The sequence below is a fragment of the Camelus ferus genome, chromosome 3, assembly GCF_009834535.1.
Source record: "Camelus ferus isolate YT-003-E chromosome 3, BCGSAC_Cfer_1.0, whole genome shotgun sequence".
Classification (NCBI taxonomy): domain Eukaryota; kingdom Metazoa; phylum Chordata; class Mammalia; order Artiodactyla; family Camelidae; genus Camelus; species Camelus ferus.
The window spans coordinates 40,828,333-40,845,911 of NC_045698.1; the positions used below are offsets into that span (position 1 = coordinate 40,828,333).

The 17,579-nt window shown below is 47.5% G+C and overlaps 1 long non-coding RNA gene across 3 annotated transcripts; it reads right to left on the reverse strand.

The window, feature by feature from the left end:
• Positions 1–4,845: 4,845 nt before the first annotated feature.
• LOC116661258 lies at positions 4,846–14,711 on the reverse strand. 3 transcript variants are annotated; one of them, XR_004317078.1, is made up of 6 exons: positions 13,890–14,711; positions 11,012–11,116; positions 8,315–8,495; positions 8,114–8,231; positions 7,450–7,612; positions 4,846–6,785 (listed from the first exon to the last, which is right to left on the reverse strand). It is a non-coding gene; the product is annotated as an uncharacterized LOC116661258 (long non-coding RNA). The 3 variants fall into 3 exon arrangements; XR_004317077.1 differs by lacking the exon at positions 4,846–6,785 and having other exon boundaries at positions 6,795–7,612; XR_004317079.1 differs by lacking the exons at positions 4,846–6,785; positions 11,012–11,116 and having other exon boundaries at positions 6,795–7,612.
• Positions 14,712–17,579: the final 2,868 nt, after the last annotated feature.

The following is a 17,579-nucleotide window of genomic DNA, read 5'->3' on the forward strand; positions in this document are numbered from 1 at the left end:
ATTTGCATAAATGTCTCTACCATGATTTTTTTTAATTTATGGGCCCTAAGTTTCTAATTAAATACTAATTAATACTATCACCAGAATTGTCTCCCATCCCCAGCTCTTCATAGCTTTGTCACTTTGATTAATGCACAGTCATTTATTAACTTATTTAACAAGCCGGGGTGCCTCATGACAAACTAGATTAAATTATCCGCATAACAGTCTCATTACTGAAAAAAAAAAGAGTTTTAAACTTAATAAAAATTATCCTCAATAATGTTAAAGCTTTTTCACTGCACCCTTAAAAGATAGAAATAGGTTTCTTCTTTGATTTATAATATATGGAGTTGTATAAAGCATCCATTAATAAAATTTATAAGTTCATTTAAGCTTGCACATTAGAGTAGTGCTGTAGCCTTGGGTGCTTATTATTTAACTTTTGCTGTAGTTATGAAGATAATTAATGTCCTGACCAGACAGGGACTAAAATACCCACTAGAATGAGATAATTAGAGACATAAATAATGTTTAGGTTCTTGTGTGCTGCTTTTTAAATAATTGTTTTGTTTTCCACCCAAACTTGAGGAGGAAGAAAATAAGAGTTTACCGAGGAACTATACAGTGAAGGTGACATGTTTGTTTCCGTGGATCCGCAAGTGCTGTGAAGCCTCCCAGTGTCTGGGCTGGAGGAGGGAGTCGGGGAGGGGAGCCAGAGGAGCCAGGGGAGCCCACGTTTCTGGGGAAACGTTGGGCCCTCGTTGCTCTCTGGCTCCCTCTAGTGGCCAGGTCCTGGTGGCAAGCGCACTTTATAGGAACGCCTGCTGTTTAGTGGCCCTGGCAGCCGGTAGCCGAAGGGGTGAGTCAGACCTGAGAACCGTCTCTTCATTACGTTGTGGGGTAAGTGTCTCATCTTAGTCAGGCTCTGAGGAGGTGGAGAGCCCCAGAGGGAGCTGTACCGGCCTATGGCAGCAAGTCTTTTCATGCTGACGCGGCAGAATGCAGGAAGCTGTGGCTCAGGCCCTGCTGGTCTCAGAACAAATGTGTGTAAATCCGTTAAAACAGACGTGGAGCGCAGACTCCTGGTAGGGCTGTGTGTTACAGTAGATACTCAGCATGTTCCCAGGGCGTGTTATCGTCTCGTTTGCAGTTTCTTGCTGAAGTAGCACCCTCGTTAAGGTCCCCAGGTAATCTGGTGCGTCCGCTCGTGGGAAAGGGTGTGCGTCCTTTTTAGCCTGTGGTGACCTGAGCCTCTGGGAGGGCTGCTGGAAAGAGGCAGCAGCTCCTTGGTCACACACAGGGAGCTGACACCCTGAACGGGGAACACTCTGCCATCTCCAGAGCCCTTTGACATGCATCGTTTTAGCCAGGCCGCAGTCCTGTGGGACCGTTAGTATGGGTGCGGGGGAGCCACCCGGTGCCTTGGAGTCACAAGCCGCCTGCTTGGCTGCTTCCTCCCTGGGAGGAGCACCTGGCTCCTTTTCTTTTGGTTTCCGATCTCCTTCCTGCGTATTTCTGCGCCTCACCTCCACCTCTTCGCTCTCACACCCTCCCTCTCCCTCTCACCTTTCCTTTTCATCCTTGATTCAGAGCACGGGTAGCAATAACTCTATTTGTTCACGTAGGAAAATAGCTTATTCCTCAGAGCTGCATGGGGACCGGTGCCACGGAAATTCTGTGGGCGGAAGAATGGTTCAGGGAGTTTTCTTTGAGTTTTAAGTGCTTCATGGTCATGGCCATCCATGGTCATCTCAAATTCACACCCCGTCCCCGGGACGTGAGTAGGTGGCATACGTCTTTATTACTTGTAACTCTTGCTTAGCGCTGATTGACGTTTCCATCTTTGTCAGTCTAGTAGTAGAGACTTATTTGTAGATGGGTGCTTTGGCTAAAAATAGATCAACATTAGGCCAAATCTCAGCTCCCCGATTTACTTGGTTTCCTCCTGGCAACTTTATTTGAGTTCAGCGTATTAAGTACCCGGCTTGCCCAGTATGCATTTTGGACAGGCCACGTTAGCGTCAGTGTGGCCTCTGGGAACCACGTGAGGGGATGTCGTGGATGAAAGCCAAGCGCAGTAAGGGAGGCGCTCATGGTCAGCGTAGGAAGGTGAGAGTGCAGGGGGCCTCCTTCCTGCCTGAGTCCTTCCATTTGAGTCCCCTCTGGCTTCGTCGTGGCGGCCTGAGGAGTGGAGGGGCAGACAGGTTGGTGGCGCGATGGAGAGGGGCTGCAGGTTAATGAGGTGTCGTTGGGGAGAACAGAGGAGAAGTAACTGTGTTCCAGTGGTTCTCAGACTTTAAGGAGCAAAACAATGTTGGCGTGCAGATTTCTCGGCTTCCGTTGCAGTTTCTCGTTCAATCTGTCTGAGACCAGGATTCTGTGTTTTTATTAGGCCTGTAAGTGACTCTGATGCTGGGGGTCAGTCCATGGACCACTGACTACAAAAAGCTGCACTAGGAAGGGAAGAAAAAGATGGAAGAACTGACAGGAGGTGAGGGAGTTTTGTCTGAATCATCTTTCCCTCACCTTGGGAAGTGCAGTAGCTGTCATGTGTCCTTCTACAGACACTGGTACCTGGGATGCATCTCTGGGGGGGAGCAGGGGTCGGGGGTGGGGCAGAGAATGCAAGAGAGGAGAGTTTGCCCACAGCACATCTCCTTGGCTCACACCGTCACCTCTCCTATGTGCCGGCTCCGGCAGCAGTGCTTAAGTCCCCGTCATTATTGCTTCTGTAAGACTTGTCCCCCTTCCGCCAACATCTTCCCCCTGATAGCCAAGGGACTCCTTCTGTGAGGGGCAGGTGGAAGGAAATGGAGGTGCCCCTGGCCCAGACTGCTCCAAGCATGTGGGTAAAGAGAAGGTTGTCTGGAGGGGCTCTATTGCCTGTCTCCAGAGCAAGCCCCTAGAACAGTCAAGATGTGAAATGGGCTTTAATTACACTCCTTCAGGCACACGTGGCCTAATTAGAGTTGGGTTGGCTGTGGGTGTCTGGCTTCTGACGGCCTCATCTATTGCTGGGGTCACAGCAGACAGACAGGTGCTGTGGGGGCCAGTGACCCTCACGGAGCTTCAGAACCAAGCCCGTGCCCTCCTAGGACCCTGAGACTGATTGTGCTTTCTCTGTGGGCTTTTCGCACCTTTGCACCAACGCAGCCAGAGTGATGGAGGTGTCACGTGTGTGCACAATGCAATACAGCAAACACTGGGGATCACCTGCCAGTGCCAGACACTGTCCTCGGTGCTGGTGGTACAAAGAGGAAGGAAATTTTCTTGCCAATAGGCTCGACTTTACCCCTTGAGGTGCTCAGTGACTTTGCCCCGAGAGAAGGGTGAGTCCAGAGAGGTTACCTGGGACCCAGATGGACCCCCAGCATCATTTCGCCACCTCACAGAGAACAGGACACTCAGGCTGAGTGGGTTCAGGGTTGGTTTCTCAGAGTGGATGTGACAGAGGGGAGAGAGAGTGATGGGGGTTAGAGCTGTGGTTCCCAAACTGGGGTGTGTGTGCCTCCAGGGGCTGTGTGAGATGACCCACTGGGAATGCACAGAGAATACTGATGTTCTTACTATATTGGCCTTTTCAAATCTTACTGTTTATGCCTGTCTATGTTTGTGGTATGTTTTAAAATGAAGAAAATGTCCTTCCAGTAGTAAAATGTATGCAATTTATGAATGAATGAATGAGTGAGTGAATGTCAGAGATGTGTGCTTGATTATTTTTCTTGTTTCACTGTTGGATGTGCCTTATAAAATAAATTTGTGACCCTTGATTTAGAGTATTGTCAAAAGAGTGGTTGAAGTTCTGGGCCCTAGAGTCTAGTTTAGAAGGGGAAGGAAGCCAGACCACGAGGGAGCTGAGAGAATGGGGGAAGATGAAAAGAATGGGGCACAGAGGATGGAGGATACCTCAGGTGAGACAATGCTAGGTGATCCCAAAGTCAGGCTTGTACCCAGGGGAGGGAGGGGACAGAGGGGAGGGAGGGCCGCTGCACTGGATGTGTTGTCCACATGGATATTAAAATGCCTGAGTTGATGGCAAGCTCTGGTATAGAAGAGAAGGTGGTGAGCCACCTAAGATGCCAGTGGGAGGTCTAGGGTAGTGGCAGTAAACGGGTGGCATAGGAGAGAAGGAGGGATTTACCTGAAGGCAGAAGAGCACTGGTATCCCTGAGGGGCAAGGCAAGCAGGACTCCGGTCCTCCCTCTCTGGGCCCAGGGAGTCTGGGAGGAGTGGGGTGGGCAGCGAGTGGGTGAAAGAGCCAGGCTCCAAAGGGAACAGGAAGAGGAAGGAAGCCCCCTCACCTCCAGGCTAAAGTCGAGGGGAGGTTCTCACCTTGGAACAGAGGTTCCAGAGGGCACTGGAAAAGCTCTGGGATGAGAGGTGCATTGGGAGTAGGTGCTGGAGGAGAGGGTGAGAGCAGGCTGGAGGTGAGCCTGGTGGGTAGAGGGAGCACCGCCTGCGCTCAAGGCTCACCCTTCCCCACCGTGGATGGTGGGTTGTGGAATAAATTTAGTAAGCATAGCTGACTTTTTCTTTTTAAAGGAACATGCAAGTGTCTTTTGATTCAAAAACACAAAACGTGTTCTATGTGGGCGTGCAGTGTCAGCCGTAAACCATCATGCACTTTGTTACCTGAAACCCCCTAACTGAAACCAATAACCTTTTCTTTGGTCTTTTTTTTCCCCCAAGTGATTTCTCTGAGGTTATTGGTGAGAAACACAGCTCTGACTTCCTGTAACAGCTCATTAATAGTGATAACGCACTATTTTAGGAATTAGAACAGGCCACTTCCACGCCACCTTCGCCCACTCTACCCACGCCCCGGTCCTCCTCCTCTGCAGGATCTTTGTGACAACTTCTGCTCTGTTTCCCACGGCAGTAGCAGCCACGAAGCAGCCCTTGGTAACTAGCGGTGCCAGGGCTGCCGTATCTCCCAGCACAGCTTCACAACCAGCTTCTGAATGGCTTTGCCTAACGCTTCAGCTGTCACGGATCCTTCTAACTGACTCTTGGCAAGGTCACTGCAGACATTTTGAACATTTTCACAAATAGTTTCTATATCAGTTTTAACAATCTTTATTGGATTTAGTGAATCCAAAGCTGGAAACCACTGAAACCAAGCCTAACCATCTCCTAGAGAGATGCCTTCTTCAAAAGCAGCCGGGGCAGCTCCGAGTATACCTGGAACTCTTTCTTCTCATTCTCTCTACCTCACTTGCACCACCAGCCTTCAGCATGGCTGTTGTAGCTGAACATATTACCATATGTTCATTCAATTATTCCTCTTCATACTCACTAACAGCAACCTTTCTTGAATATGTTTTTCAATTTGTAACTGACCACCTTTCCCTTTCAAGAGCATGGAGTCATCTTTGACCTCAATGACTTCTGCTTTTCTGAGGCTGAATCTCTTCAAGATTTAAGGTCAACCTCTCCTCTCTAAACACCTGCAAATGCATTTAAAACTGAGTCAGTTCCAAAATATAGTTTTTCTTTATTATGCCAAATTTATTCATAATACATTATGCAGGTGTTTTGATGAGAATCCAGAAACATCTTGAGACACCATATTTCTCTGAAATGTGAGAATTTAAGACCATTGCTGTTCCAGGACCAGTCTTGTGAATAGAGCTTCTTATTGCATTCATTTGCATTATTCTGTTCATTTCTCAGAACTCTGTCAGTTAACAACAGCTTGCTCTTGCAGTTGAGATAGCAGAACCCAGAGAAAATTCACCCCAAGTCACACTTGGAAGATGGGGGAGCCAGGACTAGACCCAGTGTTCTCTCTACTAGATCATTCTGTCTTTCAGAATTAAGGACAGATCAGACAGTAAGATCACTCCTGATTGGATGCCTGACAGGTTAGAGCTGGAAGGAACCCCTCTCTGTCTCTAATTCAACCCCACCTTCCTAGACATTCAGTAGATGTATCTAATTAGGAAAAATGCAAATTATTTGACTGTGTATCTATAAATATTATCCCTGGAAAGAAAGGGAACATTTGGTAAATGTGAAGAAAATATGGGGGAAATTTGCATGTTATCCTTGTGTGGGGGCCATGTTAGTCTTCTCTGTGTTTTAGTATACACGCTGCCAAGCAATCTCCAGAATCTTTTAAAATGAATGTACTACAATAGAAAATACCACAGTGTGTCACATACAGTTAAGATAAGTATTGTTTTGTGAGACTTTTGTGTCAGTTGTATACATGTACAGATATTGTGGGTCATGATGTAAAATCTATTCCATACAGTGGATTGTGCTAACAAATGTTGGAAAGCCACAGTGTAATGGTGGAAAGACCATTAGAGTAGGTTCAGTTAATTGATTCGTGTCATTACTCTGCCAGCAACCACCTGCCTGAGCTTGGCCAAGGAACTTAAATGCTCTGGGCTCCGATTTCCTTATCTTTAAAATGAGCAGGTTGAACTAGATGTTTCTGAGATCGCTTCCTCTCAGATTGTATCATTCTGGTGATTCTTTCATGGCATCCATGAAACACAAAAGCCAGTTGAGAAAGGAGGGTGGAGAGAGGCGGCTGGAGCAGAAAGGCATCATTAGCCAGGTGCAGTCACCTGACTTTGCCCCACTGCAGCTGCTACCCTTGTGCTTATTCTTGCTGCTTGTCATCTTGCTGGTAGCACCCCAAGACACTGCTGCCACGAGGGTGTGAATGATGACCAAGTTGGAGCCCATGGATAGCAGTGGAGGTGAGGACTGCCAAACACACACACCTGTTACCACACTTGACACTGCTGGGTTTTCAGAAGCTGTTCTTGATGACAAGCATGAGAAATATTCTGAGGGGGAAGCAAAGAAAAGGCAACCCAAATAGAACAAGTTGAAACTTAGGAGCCATTTTCCCTCTACAGTCTACATGGCCCTGGAGTAATAGAGACCTTCCTTAGAAAAGAATAAGGGAGGGGAGCAATTTTAGAAAACATGCAAGGTGAAATGCTTAGTACAGCTCCCTTTCTGGTGGAAACAAGCGCTTAGCTTTGCGTAAAGAACAGGGACCTGTTACCACTTTTCACTCATTTGATGCATAAGACACAAAGTTGATTTCATGGTGGAGAAACACCCGAGAGGTTGCTGGCTTTCTGTTAATATAGAAGACATGTTTGACACGGGTGCGTAAAATATGTCTACGTACACACACGCACGCATGCGCGCGCACACACACACACACACACAGGAGAGCTGATAAATGCATTAAATACATAAATTATTTATTGGTCCTGGGACAGCATGCAATGCGACAAGAAATGAGATGTATCTGTGTGATATGCACGCACATGTATAAATTAAGGGAGTGTTTTTTTTCCTCAGGTAGCAACATGCCAGAAAACATTCTGCCTTTGAAGAACAAAAGAACAAAGGTGTTCCAACAATTGAAGGCTATAGTTTTGCACAATTGCTTATTATTCATTGCATTTGGAAATAGGGCACAGTGGAGATATTCACCTTTCCCAGCCTGGATCTCCTTAGCACAGTTCCATTTAGTGTCACCCGCTAGGTAAGATTTAACAAGACGTGTCTGTTGGCCGGCAGAGAACCTGGTTGACAAGAGCCTTGTGTGTCAGGAGGCAGATCAAAAGTGGGCTTGGTAGCTGTTGAAAACTGTGTACTTTTAAAGAAATAAATTAATAATTTAAGTCATTTTCGTACTTGCGGAGGGCACAGAACTGACAGCTCTGGGGCCCACAGCCTGCTGGCTGCCCAGGTGCATCATGGGTATAAACATGGGATTGACCCCATCCAGCCCCAGAGATGAGCCTCTTCCAGTCACTCCAGCTGGACTGAGGAGAAAAGGCTTCCTAGTGGTCGGTCCCTGTGTGATGATGGCTGTGCAGGAGGCACTGCAGGACAGAGTCGGGCAGATGCACTTACTAGACTGTCCTTCTATATGGGTGACTGGGGAGGTGGAGGAGATGAATACCTTTCTGGTCCTGACCCCCCACAACGAGATTGAAACCCATGGGTCTAACATGGGATGTTGACATAGCAACTTCTTCGGTTACTCCGTTTACTTCCAAATGACAAAGACAAAACAATCCAAAACCAAAACAAAAATACCTCCAAACAAAATCCCAACAACAGGAAAAAAAGAATTCTAGCCCATACTCACCAAGTGGCTGTTATTTTTGGCTGTGGGCTGGGGAGACGTTCTTTGGCCGGTTGTCACTGTGCACAGCCGTCTGATTGGAATTTTTGTGAGCCGGGAAAGGGCTGGTTATATTTGGCCTCTGGAAGGGAAGTTGCTGAGATAGAGAGGCAGCTTTGGATCATAGGGTTTGAGCCCATGCCAGTGGGAGGGACAGCAACTCACCCATTTCCAGCTGAGGAAGTGGCGGTGGGGGCGGGGGGACAGCCCAGCTGAACCTTTTGGCAGGGTTGAGGTGGTGGTGGGTCGGGGGGCGGTTCTTCAGGGGAACACACCACACTGTTGCTGGAGGAACTTGTTTCAATCCAGTGAGACTGCTGCCCTGGCTGAGCCGGCCAAGAGGTGCCTGCAAAGCAGGATTCATGCCGTCTGTTTCAATCACTAGCCCACGGCATTTGGTCCAGGCTACCTTCTGGTATTGTATTCTTGGAAGTTTCTACGTTGTTTACCAGTTTCACATGTTCCCATGTTTACTACTAGATTGTGAGTGCTTTGGTTTTACCTTTATGATTCACATAGCTTCCACACACAAGGATGTTTTAAAAATCAAACATGCACTAGGTTGCCCTCCCCCTTTAAGCTCTGGGTCATGTATATATAAAATAAATTATTAAATCTTCAGTTGTGTTATAAAAAGAATGACACTCGAGTCATGATAGAAGAACAAGATTATTGTTTATGAATATACCACTAAAATATGCATTTTGTAAGGCTCATTGATTTATTTCCAATTCGAGAAGCCACATAGACATACAAAATGGTTCATTGGATATTCATTATACCTCCTTAGCTGCTTTTATTAGAAGTGCCCATGGTGCCAATGGCAAGGCTGACGTTTTCAGGGGTTGAATCAATGCTTGAAACTCATCTATTTCTTACAGGCAGTTTTGGTTTAAGGTATTTTGATGATTTTATAGAAATGTTTTACCCCATTAAAAAGCTGTAACTTAAACTGTGGTGCAGGGTAGGCACACATTCGATGATAAATGGCTTTGTGTAAGAGATTTCAAATTTGTCAAATCTGCATTAAAGAACTATATTTGAAATTGGTTAGAAGGTTGGGTGAATTCTCCAGGTGAAAATGACATTTGTTTTATGGATCCCTCTGAAACAATTTCCCCAGAGTCTTCATTTGAATAAATCACATCCAAGTTTAGCACTCCAGAAACAGCTAGCATGGTAGAATTGCATTACCTGCTTCTCTGTTTCCTCTTTTTAGGGAAAAGGGCTCCATTTCCCCATTTGTAAAGGAAGCGGAATGAGCTAACCCCACAGTGAGGATCTTTATATCGTTCGTTCATTCATTCATTCACTCCACACCTATTTACTGGCATTAAAGAAATAACATAGACCTAGTTCTCATGGAGATGACATCTGAGGAGGAGAAAGACAATAAACAAATAAGATAATTTCACAGACTGATAAATGCCTGAAGCAGTAAAGGAGGGTGTTGTGATGGTAAGTTGGGCAGGTGCCCCTAGCCTTTCTGACAAAGGGTCATTTCGGCTGAGGAGAAGCCCCCGACATGAACACCTGGAGGAGGAACATTCCAGGAAGGGGGCCAGCCAAGGCCATGGCCCGGGAGTGCGATAGCGTTCATGCTCCAGGGAGAGAAAGGCCTGAGTTTTCTTTGTGGTTCTTCCCCCACCTCTGGAGCTAGGAATATTTTGCTGCATGGAAATGAATGAGGCCAAAGGCGTTGTGAGAAGGGGGCAGAAGGGAGGGAAACGAGGGTGTGGGATGTTGGGGTTTGGTGTGTGCAGCTTTGTCAAGGTAGACTAGGCTACAGCATTTTACAGTCATGAATGAGCCCACATCTCAGTGGCTTAACCCAGCACTGTTGTGTTATGGTCTGGTGTGGGTCTGATGCCTCCTATCTGAGCAGGGAAGCAGATTCTTGCCATCACATGTCTCCCATCTCGAAGTCCTTTATTTCTAGTCTCAAGAGCTAGAAGGGGAGAATGAGTGAAAGGATGCCTTGAATATTTGAGGGGCCAGGTCTGCACTGGCTGCCTGCCTAGGATCCAGGTGCACGACCCTTCCTGTGTGCTGAGGGAGGAGTAGGTGAACTGGGCGGCACCGAGCCAGTCTTGGCCATAGAGAGAAGGGAGGAAAAGAGGGGTCCCTCCTCCTCTCCTCGTATCCTTGAAGACCTGCATGGCACATGTTCCCTCTTGGCCAGGAGTGCTGGGGGAGGGGTTAGGATGGGGAGGAAATGTCTTCACAGTGTGGCTTCTTACCATCCTACCGGGAAATAGGGGGAGAAAGTCATAATTTCAGCCCTGGAAGGGAACTCGCCTAAATGAAACCCCCTCTAGTTTAAGTCATTTTACTGCTTGGTAAGAGTTTGGAAGAGAAGCTGCGTTTGATGCTAGAGACCCCTTACTCCTATTGACCAGCCTTCAAGTTTTCCCTCCATGTGACTTTACCCCATGTTAATCCAACACTACTGCTCACACCTCAGACCATCCATTCCAGCCACGCCCAACTTCTTGAGGCTTCCCAGCCAACAGAGAATGGACTCTGTCCTCTGTGTTCACACCATTCTCCTGCAGTGACAGGCCTCCTCTCTACCAAAGCCTATCAGTCCTTCTTATCTTTGTGGAACCTTCCCTGCCTTCTCAGACCTCAATTGAGTGCGGTCACAAAGAGGCTGGATGTCCCTTCCATTCAACCTTCAGATCTTCTCAAGTGGGACTCTATTAACCCATCCTTTAGAGACATCTTAAGACTCCATAGCTTTCTGGATTACTTATAACAATTAGAACTGCCTCATTTTTGAGAATGAGATTTTTCAAATATTAAAGTCCAGACCAGTCTAATGTAACACTTCAGGCTCCTCTCCAAGTCAAAGTTACTTACCTAAGCTTAAGCTCGGGATGTGCAGTTGGGAGGGAGGGGTTGACTTGCAGTGTTACCCTTTTTCTGCCTCATTTCTCTTCTGGTTCTTCTAGGGTCCAGTTGGTACTGGTGAGATTAGAGGAAGAGGGGCAAACAAATGTATCTCACAACACCATTCCCTCTAGGCTAACGTTGAGAGGCGACACACTGCCCTCCTTTCTGGTAGGGACCATCATCAGTTCTTTCATGGGGCACATTTTTGGGTACTTTGAAGAACCTCCTCTCACTCATCACATAAACCTCATGCCCCCACACCCTGACTCTGCTCCACTCGCTCTGGCCTTCTTTCCATTTCTTAATGTCATGTTCCTTCCTGCCTCAGAGCCTTTGCAACTTCATTCCCTTTACCTGGAACTCTATCCCCTAGCCCCTTGCCTAGGTAACTCTTAGTCATCTGTCAAATCTGAGCTCAATCATCAGTTCTTTGCAGAAGCCTAACTTGAACTCTCAGCTGAGGGCAGGTCCCAGTCATACACTCTCACAGCCCCTATAATGAAGACATTAATTGTGTCAGTAGTTATTTAACATCTGTTTTCCCCACTTGAATGTGGATTCCAAGAGGGAAATAAATCCTATTTGTAGAATGACAGAATAAATGGATTTACCAAATAAACCCATGAGCACTTTGACATGTCAAGCAGATAGTAGGTACTCAATAAATATTTACAGAACTGACATAAATTGAAGGCAGAAGCCATGACTGGTAATCTCTAGATTCACTTTATGACTAAGCACATAGTAGGATTTCAGTACGTGTCTATTACCTAAGTGTCTTGGACAGCCTCATCAGAGTTGACCCAAATAATGGGAAATTGGCTGGAATGTAATTTTAACTTATGCCTTATGGACATTCCTCAATGTCAGCAGAAGAGTTGCTCTGTTATCTTTTCCAACTCAGACCTCTCATCTGCTGACTTCATATTATATGGTCTGGGAGGAACAAGCTGTAGGAAGGGGACATGGATAATGACCATAGATCCAAAGAATGACAAGTTCTAATAATCTGTCCCTTTGTTCCCTCTAGTACACTTGTATCTTATCAGTGATCGAATTCTTGGTTCCCCAGAGTCCACCATATGTGCCCTCAACCTGACTTACATGAAGACTTGTTTTATTAGTCACATTAGTTGCAGGTGCAAAGACTGAGGGCACAACTAACTGTATCTGGAATCACCTCCGCACATATGAAATTAAACACTTGCACACTCAGAATTAGGTTCAAGTGGCTAATTGCACCCGGAAGTAGGTAATTGCAGGTGCAATTAGCTGCAAGTGCAGTTTTTCACCCGAGACTAATTACTTCCAAAGTAAGGAGATAGGGAATGGAAATTCAGCACTGAATGGATGTGTGGTTATTGCAACCACCTGTGATTTTAGTAGACCCTCCCTTCCCGACTGAGAATGCGGTGGCCTCCCTTTGGTCTTTATATACAGTTAGGTTGCTTAACTCCTTCTGTACATTTGTTCTACTGCATTCTCTTCTCCAGTTGGCTCTTATTTCCCTTGCCAAGACCCTCCTTCAGGTAGTCTAGAATCCTTGGCTTTTTAAAAGACATATGTTCCCCCACTGTTCATCTGTACCTAAAACCCTCAGAATATAAGAAATTGTTGGTAACCTGGAAAGCCTCGTGCATGGTAGCTTCCAATTAGGCCTTGAACACAGTTCCTTGGGGATTGTCATTTGAACATGTTGGATGGAAATTTCTTCTCCCCACCCCAGCTAAGGAGGAGATGGGTCCTCTGTCAAACTACCGAGAAAAGGGTCTTCACTAGCAGATTCAACCTGACACACATTTTCCTAATAGCCTTCTTCCTGTATCAATATAGGAGTCCAATTAGGAAAACAGAAACCACCATGTTTTTTAATAATTGTAAAATTAAAGCATAATTGGAAAAAATTCAGTGAATTTTAATTTAAATTAAATACAATAAAACTAACCAATGAAACAAAAACTGTTAATATACTCCAGAAAGTCTTTTGATTATATAAACGTTAGTCAGGTAGAAGGTTGATCACCCTAGTTATTTTAACAGAGAGAATTTAATAAAGGGAGTTAATTAAACTGGTACTAGCAGACTGAAAGAGCAAAAAAGGAACCCTGAAGTATCTGACAGGTAACTGCAGGGAGCAGCTACCCCCAGAAGGGCTGGGGAAACAGAGGCAAGAGGCTGGGGTCATCGGCACATGGAAGCTTCGAGGAAGAGTGCCGCCTGACTGGCTTGGAACCTCAGCTTGGAGGAGGAACCACAAAGAGCTGGGACCCAGAACTCTGAGGAGAGGGCTCTATCCAGCTGCTTCTGGTGCCTCAGGGGCTTGGAGGAGAGACCCTGCAGAACGGGACCCAGAGCTTTGAGGAGGGCTGCCACCCAGCCTGTACTGCCCTGTAGGCAACCCGTGAAACAATGCAGCACAGGTTCACAAGGGAAATATACCTGCAGGCTGTGCCAAGAAGCCCTAGGCTTGTGCTGGTTGGATCAAACCAGGATGTAAGATGTCTTGATACAAGAACGGGAAGTGGCAGCTGCAGAGAAGAATTTCTGAAGAAGGCATGAAACAAGTGAATGTGAGCCTGGGCAGGGCATGTGCTTTTTTATGTGTGTCTTCTTTTCTTTGTGTCCAGCATTTTCCTGTGTGTGGCTTTATTCATTCTATCATGAAGAAAACGTGTGTGTGCATAGGAAGGGGGGGGAGAGGCGAGAGGGAGAGACACAGACAAAGAGAGAAAGGGAAAGAGGGAATATAACTGTCACAGTGAATGCGAGCCAGTGGTGTCCTAAGACAGTGGCCTCAGCAGGGTCCACAGCCAGCCCCGCCCAGCGATCTTTTCTCACAGCTCACCTGACTGATCAGCATCCTCTTTTCCGCTTTGCTGCAAGAGTTCAGGGTTCCCTGAAGCCGACCTCCGGCCCTCCGCAGAGTGCTGACGCCTCCGCCTCCCTGCTTAGTCATTCCGAGGTGGGACTCGATCCTACTCGCTAAGCTGGAGGCGGCCTCAGCTGAATGCCAGTTGGGTGGGGCGGTTGACCCCTTTGAACTCCCTCTGCCTGTTGAATCTGCTGCTGTTTACACGCTGCGTGTGCAGGGACTGGTGGTGGAGACACGACAGCCCGCGGGGAATGGAGGAGGGCGGCGGCCTTTGACCGGGCCTGGGCACCTGCCTCTCACCCCACCCCCAGACTCGAGCTCCCAGGCTGGGCTTGGGCGGTGAGGTCCCGGTGCTCGCAGCTGCAGCCGCAGGACGGCGGTGTTCCCTCTGCCCGCCTCGGAGCCAGCTCCTGACGGACTGGTAGACTCTTCGGCCCAGCACTTCCATTTGGCAAGGGGAGCAAACGTTCCTTTGCCCTAATCACCCTGTTTGGTGGCAGCTTAAGGCTCTCAAGAGAGGACAGAACTATTAGGGGAAGCTGGGTCACCTTCCTGTGGTTTGGACTAAGAAAAAAATGTTCTTCCCAGGAAAATAATAAAACCACACGAAAGAAACGCTGGAAACAGAAAACAACAGCTTTACAAAATCTGACTAACCTAGAACAGTCACTAATACCACGTAAGGACGTGTTTCCCCACACCTCCCCTGTGCAGACAGTTGATTCAGACATTCATTCACTCTTTCCTTCCTTAAGTGCTGTTGAATGTCTGCTCTTGCCAAAGCCTGGAGATAGGACCCCGAACAGGACAGATGAACATCCCAGCCCCTAGGGAAGCTTAAATTCTGGGGGAAGAGGGTCACGTATCTTGCACATACAGTTTCTTATCTGGCCTTCACTTGTCAGTCTGTCTCACGAGCACTTTCCTGGTCATTGCATCATCCTCGCCTGCTATTCTGAAGACTGCTTACTTTTCTAAGCGAATGGATCAGAGTTTATTTAACCATTTCACTTCTGTCAGGTATGAGCTCTCTCATTTCCCCAAACTTAAATAATGCTATGATAAATATATTTGTGTCAGCAGATGAAAGAACATTCCCCCCCCCCCCATATTCTGGGTACTTTTCTCCCTGGCCTGTATCTTTCACAGCATCAGGCAGGACTCCTGTTTACAAACCACAGAGCCCAAATCTGGCTAACTTAAACAGAAAAGCAATATACTGGAAGGTTATCCATCCAGTACTTTACCGCATTGGCAGAAGCCTAGGAAAGCAAGCTCAGAAAAGCAGCAGGAATATGGGGTTGGGGCAGCAAAAGTACAGGCCAGGTCCACCCCAGGAGCAGTGTTCATGGACCCTGCAGCATCCTCTCCTCCTGGGCAAGGCCTCAGTGCCTCCTTCCAGTTTTGCCAACATCAGGAGGAATCTCCGTGCTCCCTGAACCTTTGTCTCACACCCTCCTTTCAGATTCCAGGTTTAGGGCTGGCCAAGATCTGGCCTATCTAGGTGGATCTCTGTTTCTAGGGAACGAAGGGGAGGGAATAGCTATCCTTCCCCTGCTGTCCTGAGTCGGGGGCGGGGGTTCTGCCCTACCCCTGCAGACAGGGAGAGTGGTGGATCCTGGCTAGGAAAAAAGAACAATATTCACTCCAAACACATTCTTTTACTTACATGCGAGGGGATGGAGGGACTGGGGCACAATTGAAAGCACCACTCAATTTTGCCCCCCAGTGGAGGGCACAAACACTGCTCAGCAGTGCTGGGATTGACCCAGGGGTGTTAGGCACCTCCACTAACTCAGGGGCACTCAGCATTCAGGAAATGTAGGTGAAATTCCCACTAATTAGCTCTATTTTATGGATATGGAAACTGGGCCTTGGAGAGGCTCTGTGACTTACCCCAGATCACACAGCCAGGAAACCTAAGCCAGCCAGACCTAAGGTATGCTGGTTCAGGAGACCAGCACAGGCTAGAGGGTGACTTGTCTTGTCCTGCTTCCCAGCACTGGGCTGGTGGCTGATGTAAGGGGTTCCTAGAGCAATCCAGGCAAAGGCCCTTTCAATAAAGGGGCCTTTGTAACAAGCCTTTCTTTGGCCACCTGACTGTTTCCTGGAGTAATTAAGGCCTGTAGTCCTTAGATACAAGGCTGGCTGACTTGACAGTAATACAGCAATCTGAGCTTAGGGGCCAGTGCTGTGTTTGAAATGCATGAGTCAGGGCAACCCTACTTCCAAACACCTGGGCATGAGCCATGTGGCTAGACGGCCCTGTCTCTTCTGCCAGTTCTGTTGGTAGGACACCATCTACTGGTCCTAAGGAATGAGGTGTAGGGGCCCTCCCCTGGACAGTGCCAGGCATGAAGGCTGGCATGAAGCCCCTACTGCTGTGGCTGCATCTTCAGGACCTGCAGATGGATGTCTGGCCAGCTGCTGCCTGGAGGAGAAAGGCCTTCTGAGGGCCCTTGATTATCAGGCAAGGTTCACCTGCATTTCTTCCACCAGTGCACAGTGCCTTCCTGGGGTGGTGAGTAACTGCTGTCCTCTTTGCCTGAGGAGAGAGTCTCCCCTTGATTCCTACGGGGTCTTGGGAGCCAGCGTTATAATCAGCTTCTGTTTTCCTTTCTCCTGTGTGAGTCTGTACCATTACGTTAAAGGTCCCTCTTCTGGAGGAGGAAAGACATGCTTGACTCTCTCCGAAACTGGGAAATTAGCCTTTCATCAGACTTACTCCCCTGGGAAGTGTGAGGGTCACTGGACAGAAACTGGGGCTCTGCCCTCAGAGCACTTTCAGTGTCTCTCAGGGTGGGTACCACTTGGAGGGGAAGAGAGAGAAGGTGCTTTCATTAAAGACAGTGCCCGGGTCATGGCCTTGCATGGAGACTGGAGGCCTTTGGTTTCCCTGACCCCCCAAACACACTGGTGTACAGCTCATCTGCTTGACAAATCAAGGAGTTTCAGGGTTCAGATGGAAATGGAATGTTGGCATTGGTAGAGTTAACATCTGTGGATTCAGCTGAAGGGCTCATGACATGAGGGGATTTTCAGTTGTGCTGAAACGCACATTTCCCTCACATGCGGGTGAGTGACTCACTTCACCACTGAGAATCCGGCACCAGAGTTTCAGCAGAGCTTGGGACTCTCGGTTCCTCTTCACCAAAGGCAATCTGTGAGGGGATCTTTATGCTTCAGTGATTCGTGAGAATTGGGGGAGTCATGAGGGTCTTGGATTGAGTCCCCCAGATTGAGTGCAGTGGAGGCCCTGGGTCTCAGATTCACCCCTCACCCCTTGCCCTCATGCCTCCGGCCCTCCCAGAGCCCTCAAGCTTGGGAACCACGCCCAGCCCTCGCTCATCTCAGGCTCAGTGGCACCGCTGTGGGCAGCGGGAGGGATCTTCCTGGCTGGTGCACATGGTCTGGGGCTGCAATGTCTGCTGAGAATTTAAAACCAATAATAAAATCGACTGTAAGTCAGTCTGCTTTTTATTATCCCCATGCCAGCAATTCTAAACAATGTCAGTGATAAAATACTTTTCCCCCCGAATCTTTCGTTGGTCCACATTCTAAACAATTGCTGTGGTGGCTGTTGAATTTTAATTGTATGTATTAATATATATATATATATATATATATGCATATATATTTTATATCTCACCTGAAAGTTAATTA